The sequence below is a fragment of the Heterocephalus glaber genome, unplaced genomic scaffold (assembly GCF_053883595.1).
Source record: "Heterocephalus glaber isolate CG9 unplaced genomic scaffold, H.glaber_assembly_v1.0 deba00001778, whole genome shotgun sequence".
NCBI classification, from domain to species: Eukaryota; Metazoa; Chordata; class Mammalia; order Rodentia; family Bathyergidae; genus Heterocephalus; species Heterocephalus glaber.
In genome coordinates, this window is record NW_028258465.1 from 3,634,890 (window position 1) to 3,645,000 (window position 10,111).

General features: G+C 39.1%; 1 long non-coding RNA gene and 1 pseudogene across 1 annotated transcript in view; one reads left to right on the forward strand and one right to left on the reverse strand.

The window, feature by feature from the left end:
• Positions 1–4,347: 4,347 nt before the first annotated feature.
• Positions 4,348–5,862, forward strand: LOC101716039 (PC4 and SFRS1-interacting protein-like; annotated as a pseudogene).
• Positions 5,863–9,556: 3,694 nt separating this feature from the next.
• Positions 9,557–10,111, reverse strand: part of LOC110346518 (uncharacterized) — a 2,935-nt gene continuing 2,380 nt past the window's right edge. Inside the window, exon 3 of the long non-coding RNA XR_002390614.2 lies at positions 9,557–9,701. This is a non-coding gene — a long non-coding RNA (uncharacterized LOC110346518). The remainder of the gene's footprint in view (positions 9,702–10,111) is intronic.

The window sequence follows — 10,111 nt, forward strand, 5'->3', positions numbered from 1 at the left end:
AACACATTTCTGAATAACCAATGGGTAACAGAGGAAATTCAAGAAGAAATCAGTTCCTACGATTAAATGACAATGACAAGACAACATATCAGAATCTTTGGGACACAATGAAAGCAGTCTCACAAGGGAAATTGATAGCAGTGAATACTCATATCAGGAAAACAGAGCAAGCCCAATTAAACAACCTGATGCTGAACCTCAAGCTTCTAGAAAAAGAAGATCAGAACAAACTCAAAGCTCATATAAGGGAGGAAATTATAAGGATCAGAGCAGAAATCAATGCAATGGAGACTAAGAGAATGACACAAAAAATCAATGAAGCCAAGAGTTGGTTCTTCAAAAGAATAAACAAAATTGGCAAACCCTTAGCCAACCTTATCAGAAAAAGGGAAGAGAAGGCCCAAATCCATGCAATTAGGAATGCAAAGGGTGAAATTACAACAGACCCAGCAGAAATCCAGAGGATCATCAATACCTACTTCCAGAACCTATACACCAATAAGATGGAAAACACAGAAGAAATGGGCAGATTTCTAGGTATGTATGAATTACCAAAGTTGAACGACGAAGACCTAAAAATTCTAAACAACCCAATATCAATCAATGAAATTAAAAACATAATTAAAAACTTAACAACTAAGAGAAGCTCAGGTCTTGATTGCTTCACTGCTGAATTCTACAAAACATTTAAAGAGAAACTACTGCCACTACTGTTTAAACTCTTCAAGGAAATTGAAAGGGAAGCAATACTCCCAAATTCATTCCTGGAAGCAAACATCACCTTGATCTCCAAAGCAGAGAAGACCCAGCCAAAAAAGAGAACTATAGGCCAATCTCACTAATGAACAGAGATGCAAAAATCCTTAATAAGATACTGGCAAATAGAATGCAGAAGATCATCAAAAAGATCATACACCCTGACCAAGTGGGATTCATCCCAGGGATGCAGGGATGGTACAACATACCCAAATCAATCAATGTAATACACTATATCAATAGAGGCAAGGACAAAAACCACATGATCATCTCCATAGATGCAGAAAAAGCATTTGACAAAATCCAACATGCTTTTATGATAAAAACCCTGAAAAAATTGGAATAGACGGTCTCTACCTCAATCTGATAAAAACCATCTATGAAAAACCTAACAGCCAATATCATACAAAATGGTCAAAAAGTGAAATCCTTCACACTAAAATCAGGAACAAGACAAGGATTTCCACTATCATCACTCCTATTCAATATAGTTTGGGAAACATTAGCCCCAACAATTAGACAAGAGAAAGAAATAAAAGGAATAAAGATAGGAAACAAAGAGGTCAACTTGTCATTATTTGCAGATAGCATGATAGTCTATATGGAAGACCCCAAGAACTCCACCAAAAGTCTTCCAGACTTAATAACCAAATTCAGTAAAGTAGCTGGTTACAAGATCAAAACACAGAAATCAATAGCTTTGCTGTGCACGAACAGTACACTCACTGAGAGAGAAATAGGGCAAAAAATTCCTTTCACAGCTTAGCTTCCAAAAAAATGAAATGCCTCAGAATCAACCTAACAAAAGAAATCAAAGACCTCTTCTCTGAAAACTATAACACTCTGAAAGGAGAAATTGAAGATGATATCAGAAAATGGAAAGACATCCCCTGCTCCTGGGTAGGAAGGATTAATATGGTGAAAATGGCCATACTTCCAAAACTGCTATATAGATTTAATGCAATTCCAATTGAGATCCCAGCAGCATACTTCATAGACCTCGAGAAAACAATCCAAAAATTCATTTGGAGCAAGAAGAGACCCAGAATAGCAAAAGCAATACTAGGTAACAGAGACATGGCAGGGGGTATCACAATCCCCAACCTGCAACTCTACTACAAAGCTACTGTGATAAAAACAGCATAGTACTGACAAAGAAACAGACCTGAGGACCAGTGGAACAGATCAGAAGATGCAGAAACAACTCCAGACACACTCAGCCACCTCATCTTTGACAAAGGAGGCAAACACCCTCACTGGAGGAAAGATAGCCTCTTTAATAAATGGTGCTGGAGAAATTGGGTTTCAACTTGCCAACGAGTAAAACTAGACCTATATCTCTCAACATGCACTAATCTAAAATCAAAATGGATTAAAGATCTAAATATAAAAACAGAAACGCTGAAACAGCTGGAACAGAAGTTAGGTAGAACTCTTGAAGGCATTGGTGTAGGAAAAGATTTTATGAACAAAACCTCAGTTGCCTGCGAACTAGCACAAACAATCAACAAGTGGGATCTCTTCTTACTAAAAAGCTTCTGCACAGCTAGAGAAACCACCAGCAGTGTAAAGAGACAACCCACAATGTGGGAAAAAAATTTCACCTGTTGTTCCTCAGACAAAGGCCTACTATCTCGAATCTGGAAAGAACTTATAAAAATCAGACCTCCCAAATTTAAAGACCCAATCCAAAAATGGGCATCTGAAATGAACAGACATTTCTCACAAAAAGAAGTAGAAATAGCAAATAAGCATATGAAAAACTATTCAACATCACTGGTCATTCTCGAGATGCAGATGAAAACAACACTGAGATTCCACCTCACCCCAGAAAGAATGGCTGCTATCATGAAATCAACCAATAACAAATGCTGGCGGGGCTGTGGGGAAAGAGGACCCCTGCTCCACTGCTGGTGGGAGTGTAGACTGGTGGAAATCAGTATGGAGATATCTCAAAGAACTAGGACTGGAAGTCCCATTTAACCCAGCTATTCCCCTGCTGGTATCTTCCCCAAAGGATTAAAAGAATCATACCACAGTGATATATGTGCACCCGTGTTCATAGCAGCACAATTTCTAATAGCTAAAACTTGGAAGCAGCCCAAATGCCCATCAATTGGAGACTGGGTTAAAAAAAAAAAAATGTGGTTTTTTTAATAAAATAGAGTACTACTCAGCCATAAAAAATGAGAAATTAGAGACATTTATATCTAAATGGGTATACACTGAGGTGATACTCTTAAGTGAAACAAATAGGACACACATGTGTAAATGCCGAATAGTTTCTCTAGTGTGAGAAACGGAAAGTGTAAATAAAGACTAAAAGGCGTAATAGATAATGTGAAATAGGAAGAAAAGGGGCAAAGGGGAAGAGGAAGTGGGAGGTGTAAAAAAGGAAAGAAGGGAATGAAATTAATATGAGAAAATGAAAAAATGGAAACAAAGTCTTTGTAAATAGGGAAAGATGGAGGGGTTGAAGGGAGGGCAGGGGAATGGGGAAAAGGTAAGAACCAAGAGAGATTATGTAAAGGTACAAATTCTCAATGATGAATGTCATTATATTTCATACCTAAAATGTACCAATAAAATTCATTTTTAAAAAATTAATAAAAGCATCATACCACAGTGATATGTGCACACCCATATTTATAGCAGCATAGTTTGTAATAGCTAAAGCTTGGAAACAGCCCAAGTGCCCATCAGCTGTTGAATGGATAAAGAAGTGGGGTATTTTATACAATGGAATGCTACTCTGCATAAAAAGGGATGAGCTTGAGACATTTCTAGCTAAATGTATGCACCTTGAGACCACACCTCTTAAGTGAGATAAATCGGACACACATGTTTAAATATCACATTATTTCTCTACTGTGAGATAATGAAAGTGTAAATAAGGACCAAAATGTATAATAGATACTGGGAATGGGAAGAAAATGTTCAAATTGTCAGGGGAACAAGGGAATGGGGGAAGGGAAAAGAAAAGAGAGAATAGAGGGAAAAAATGGGAACAAAACTTTTGTAAACGAGGGAAATAAGGGTTGAAGGGAGGGGAGGGGAATGGAAAAAAGAAGCAAGATATATCATGTACAGGTACAAATTCCCTATGGTGAAGGTGATCATTATGTATGTCTAAAATGCACCAATAAAATGTTTTAAAAAGAAAAAAATTACGTAATTTTTATTCAGCATCTGTAACTTTTACCTGACTCTGTACAGATTTATTTTGACAAATTACTTGTTTGTTGAAAAGTCTGCTTTACTTTTATGGAAGTGTATTTTAAAGGTTTATATTGAACAAATTTTGTATAAATTTCATAATGATACAAAAACAAGCTCAAACAATATGAGTACCTCTCAAAAATACCATTATTGGTGATCTTCATAGAGCTTCTTGGAATGTGGACATTAATGCAATTTATAAATGCTTCTGTTAGCGGCGTAGGGACGGCGATGGCGGCGGCTGTGTTCGGAGCCGTTTGAGACTCCTCTGCGGCAGGTGGTGGCGCAGGTGGGCGGCGTGGACCCGCAGAGCGGCAGGCGTTGGGACACCCTGAGACGTCCTCCCGGCCGCGACGCCCTGCAGCCCGAGGCGTCCTCCCCCTCGCGGCCTGGGAGCCCGAGCTCCTCCGCGCCTTGTATCCCCTCGCCGCGCCCCGTCGCACCACTCCTGGGCTCGGGACCCCAGCCTCGCTCCCGAAACATGACTCGCGATTTCAAACCCGGAGACCTCATCTTCGCCAAGATGAAAGGTTACCCTCACTGGCCAGCTCGAGTAGATGAAGTTCCTGATGGGGCTGTAAAGCCGCCCACAAACAAACTGCCCATCTTCTTTTTTGGGACTCATGAGACAGCTTTTTTAGGACCAAAGGATGTATTTCCTTACTCAGAAAATAAGGAAAAGTATGGTAAACCAAATAAACGAAAAGGTTTTAATGAAGGCTTATGGGAGATAGGAAACAATCCCAAAGTGAAATTTTCAAGCTAACAGGCATCAACTAAACAGTCAAATGCATCATCTGATGTTGAAGTTGAAGAAAAAGAAACTAGGGTTTCAAAGGAAGACAGTGATCATGAAGAAAAAGCAAGCCGTGAGGATGTGACTAAAGCAGTTGACATAACCACTCCAAAAGCTGCCAGAAGGGGGAGAAAGAGAAAGGCAGAAAAAGTAGAAACCCAGGAGGAAGGAGTAGTGACAACAGCAACAGCATCTGTTCATCTAAAAGTGAGTCCTAAGAGAGGACGACCTGCAGCTACAGAAGTCGGGATTCCGAAACCAAGAGGCAGACCCAAAATGGCCAAACAGCCTTGCCCTTCAGAGTGACATGGTTGCTGAAGAAGACAAAAGTGAGAAAAAGGGGCAAGAGGAAAAACAACCTAAAAAGCAGCCTAAAAAGGATGAAGAGGGCCAGAAGGAAGAAGATAAACCAAGGAAAGGGCCAGACAAAAAAGACGGCAAGAAAGAAGTTGAATCAAAAAGGAAAAATTTAGCTAAAACAGGGGTTACATCAACCTCTGATTCTGAAGAAGAGGGAGATGATCAAGAAGGTGAAAAGGACAGAAAGGGTGGAAGAAACTTCCAGACTGCTCATAGGAGGAATATGCTGAAAGGCCAGCATGAGAAGGAAGCTGCAGACCGAAAACACAAGCAAGAGGAACAAATGGAAACTGAGCACCAAACAACGTGTAATCTACAGTAATAAAAAAATATATCTCATTTTGGGCTCAAAGCATTAATCCAGTTACTGAAAAGAGAATACAACTGGAACAAACAAGAGATGAAGATCTTGAGATAGACTCATTGGACTGAATTTCCCCTTCCCCCTTGATGGAAGAATGTTCCAGATTCTAAACTGAGGACTTCATTATTAATGGCATTGTTACTGTGTTCTGATTGTTAACAAAGTTTACTGTGAGGTACACACTACACACTAAGGTCAGCCCTCATTCCTGTTCAGCTTTTTACTAAGCTTAAAATGAAGCTTTGTGTTTGAAAGTTATAACAAGCCTAGATGAAGATGGTGGTTGTACATTATTCATTTAGAAAATACAAAACTTCGTTTTGTTTTGAAGCTAGGTATTAATTGGAATAGCTATTATACCTGAGAGTAGGGCAGCTGTGCCCTTCCTTTGACATTCCTTTGTTGTTTAATTCTTTAGAATCTTGGTTTTTTTAATCCTGAGAGATTAAGCAGTAGACTTGTTAAGAAAAAAAATGAAACTGTAACCAAAATTTTTAAATAAAGGTTTTTTTAAAAAAAAATTAAAAATTAAAAAAAAAAAAAATAAATGCTTCTGTTTTTCTGCAATTCGGGGATCAAACCCAGGGCCTTTGCACTGAGCTGCATTCCTGGCCCCTTTTAATTTTTCATTTTGAAACAAGGTCTCATTAAGTGGCCCCAATGGAGCTTGAGCTTGTGGTCTTCCTGTCTCACCCTCAATCAATGCTTTTATTAAAAAAAAATCAATTTGGAATTGGGTAACAAAAATGTATTGAGCAACTAGTATGTTTCCTGAACACGCCTCCAAAGAGACACATCCCAACGTTCATCAACCAGCAAGAAAGGGTGATTGTGTTTCCAAAATCATTCAACAGTACCCACTGCCCTCGGTTCTCACTGCCCTCCATGTCTTTGTCCACATGTCAGCCTCAGCCTCAGCACCAGCAGGCCCTCGGGTGTTAAGTGAATAATGGCGTGAAGTGTGAGTGTTCCAAAGCTGTTAGTTCTCTAGTGAGAAATGGGAATGGCAGGAAGATGTGTGGAAGGCTGGAAAGCAGAGGCCAGTCGCAGAGCGGGGAAAGTTCTCAGAAAGTCCTGCATGCTTTCACAAGGAAGAAGCAGCAGCAAGTTTTTTAAGAAATACCCACTGGGATACAATGATTTTCAAATTGTGAACACCACTCAGATAACCCAAATTCTCCATGGTTTTTTGTGGGAAAATTGTAAAAACTATAAATATGCCTTTAAATCCACTATTCACCAAGTCGAAGAACCAAAGTTCTAGAAGGGAACTTTATGACATTTTATTGGTGTTCATCTCATTCATTTATTTTTAGTTTTCCATTGATCAGTCATACAGCAGATTTTTAATAGATATTGTTTATTCAAATGCCACTCGCTAGCATTTACAGAGGCACTGACTCAGATGTTTTTCAAAAAATTACTTTCTCATCCCCCACTATGATAACCACTTAAATACTGTGGTAAAAAAATTAACTTTTTATATTGTAGATGTAGCCTTCTTTCCACCAAACAGTATGTGATTCAGTAAGGATGCTTAGATTCTAAGTACTGTGTGAAATCCAGTGATTTAAAAACTTGCTCAATGATACAAGTAATGATTGTTCACTACTAGAACATTTACATTATAAATGTCTTCTTTGGGTAGAAAGAATAACAGTCATAGGAAAAGGGTATATAAGTAGAAGTGTAGGTGAGTAATTAACATTATTAATATGTGATATTTATTGGGTAATTTCTACATTTACAATGCCAGGCTAAGAGTTGTGTCTCATTTAATTCACAGGAAGTCTGGGTACTATTATTATCCATATTTTTTCAATAAAAAGTTGAGGCTTAAAAGGCTGAGAAGTCTTCCCAACATCCTGCAGTCATTAAGGAGAAGCTGAATGCAGACATGAGACCTAAGCACCAATGACAGCCCCTTGCATAGATATAAAAATCACTGAGGATGTGAGATTCTGGTTTTTACTTCTGACTGCGTCTCCAAAAGCTAGAGGTCACCTGATCATCAGGAACTTTAGAGTGAGGTTTAAAATTATTCATATTTTCCCTTAGAATCATTTAGCAAAATGAGTATAGGGAATTTTTGTTACAGGCTAGGACTATGTGTCCACACAAAATTATTGTATCCATTTCCCGCATTTCCTGAGTAGTTTGGGGACAAGATTTTGGACTTGTAAGTATGGAATACACATAGCACAAAATCATTGTTATTCTTCCTTTTTATACTTCCAAGCATCAATGCTGATGCGTCCTCAATACTAGAGGAAAAGAACGTCAAAATCAGACTGTGATATGAAATGACTGTGGGTTCGCGGTCAGACATGCACCTGAGCCCTAGATCCGCTACTTAGTACCAATGAACCCCTAAATAAAGCACTTAACTTCCAGAGCTTCCATTCCATTTTCTACAAAAGAATAGCACTCCCTGGTCAACGTGACCCAGAGGAATCCATATGATAATATACACGGAGTCCAGGTAAAATGCAAAGCACTGTTAGCGTATAATTAGCTTTGGATATCTTTGATAAAGTATGAAAGTAACAAGGGAGAAAGGTACTTTGTACTGCACAGTGTTAGTCCTCACAGCCCGCAGCCGGGTTTAACTAACTAAACAGGAGAAACGGAAATCGTCATACACTAGAAGCAAAGAAAATCAAAGCTCGGAAGAACTCCTGAAGCAAGGAAAGCTCCCTGCGGATCGCCCAGCAGAGAGGCCCGGCACACAGCAAGGCAACTGCTGGCGTGGTCTCGTGGCATTCGTGAGCAGACTCTGCGCGGCCAAAGAACACCGACCGCCACGCACTCAGCCCACCAGCCACATTCTCCCCTGGCCGTCTGTGCTTTTCACCAGTTCTCACAGAATCTAGGTGCCAAGGAGGCAGAATCGCATAAATATCAGTGAGATAAAGGAAGACCACAGATTGCTGCAGAGTCCCCAGCGCCCCCTGGTTGTTCAAAACCTGCAGATTCTGTGAGATGTGCCAGGAGCCTCCGAGGACCTCCCCCTGGGCCTCGAAGCTGCAGAGCCTTTAATCCACAATGAGCTTAGCCCAGTTCAGCTGTGAGACGCAAAGGCTGCCAAACCAGCGACCTGGAGAGAGAGGAAGCCTCCTGTGGGAGCCCCTGATCACAGACAGAGAGGCCTGAAGAGCCAGGGCCTGAGGAGGGGGCAGCAGGCCTCAGTGTCGTTCCTCGGAATGAAGAAAGCCAGCTCTGTATTTGCGGAGCAAATTTCTCATCAATAACGAAAAAAGAAGGCTTATGATTAAAGAGGAAAATGTAAAGAAGTACTTAGCAGTGCGTTTCCGTAGCCCTGCGACAACCGGTCTTAAATACTTCTTGAGCATTAGTAAGTGAGCAAAGAAGTTGATTGTTAAAACTTCAAAATTTCCCCCAATTTATGGTTATGAAGTTACCTAATTTTTTTCTCCTATAAGACTTTCAAAAATGGAAGATGAACCAAATCCATAGTGTTCTAACTTGTTCAGAACAATAATAGCCCTTCATTATAATTATTTAAAAACTTTAGAATCTTAGAGTCATACATTGAAGACCATGGATAGACAAACCACATTTATTCATTGCCAAGTGAATTTCTATGGAGGAATTCCATTGGAAGAGTCAGGAAATTTAAAGCCTTTTTAATCACAATCCTCCAGAAGCAGATGCTGCTGGGGGGGGAATAATATTTTCAAACATTTTGTGAAAACAAGTTTAGTAGCTAATGTCACTGATATTCCCAAGCAGTCCTCCGAGACTTGCCATAGACAAATCATTGATTTTTACATTTATCATTTTGAGGCTTCTGTCATCACTTCCAGGTGTCTTTGTGGAATCCACTCATACCTGAGAATGATTTCAAGGATATTCTAAATAATTAACCTTCTCACATCGTAGTTCAAGAGTCTCTATGATAAAGCACTTGAACACCTCAAAAGTGTAATTACAGGCATACCCTTGAGAGTTGGGATATATCACATTCCCAAAATGAGTGTGGATATTAAACTGATATAGCACAATTAGTTATTATGAATTTTCTCCATTACCTGGCCTGCTGGATTGTGTCGATGATATATAGCTTGGCTTAGAGGAATCCATATAATTTCTGATCGCCGCTCTATCCTCAGCCTTGGATTTATTGCAGTTTTTCAAAGACAAAGACATCAAAACTATTCTGACTTCCCTTTTTCTTCTCTCCCACTGTTGAAGCAGTCATGTGTTAATATAAAGCCTCATTTAAAGTGATCTTCTTTTATGTAAATAAGAGATTATTCTTGAAGGAGAAATAATCCATTAGTCAAAATTATAAAAGATTTCATGCAGGCCAAGAACTCATTCAACTATGATTAACTTATAAGTGTATATAGGTTTAATTAGCCTTAAAATTGTAGTTTTTAATGTGCATAATAACCAATCTTGAGTATTTGGCATTACTCCAAATACCTTAGATCCCCAAGAAAATCTCCTTCACAAAAAGTTATTCTGACTTCAATCTCAAAACTTTAATAGGTTGCTCCTAAAATGCAAAAGGACAATTTTACATTCTTTTTATCAACACATTAATGTAGCATTGAGAATATTTTCTAAAATTTTATTCTACTAGAATCACC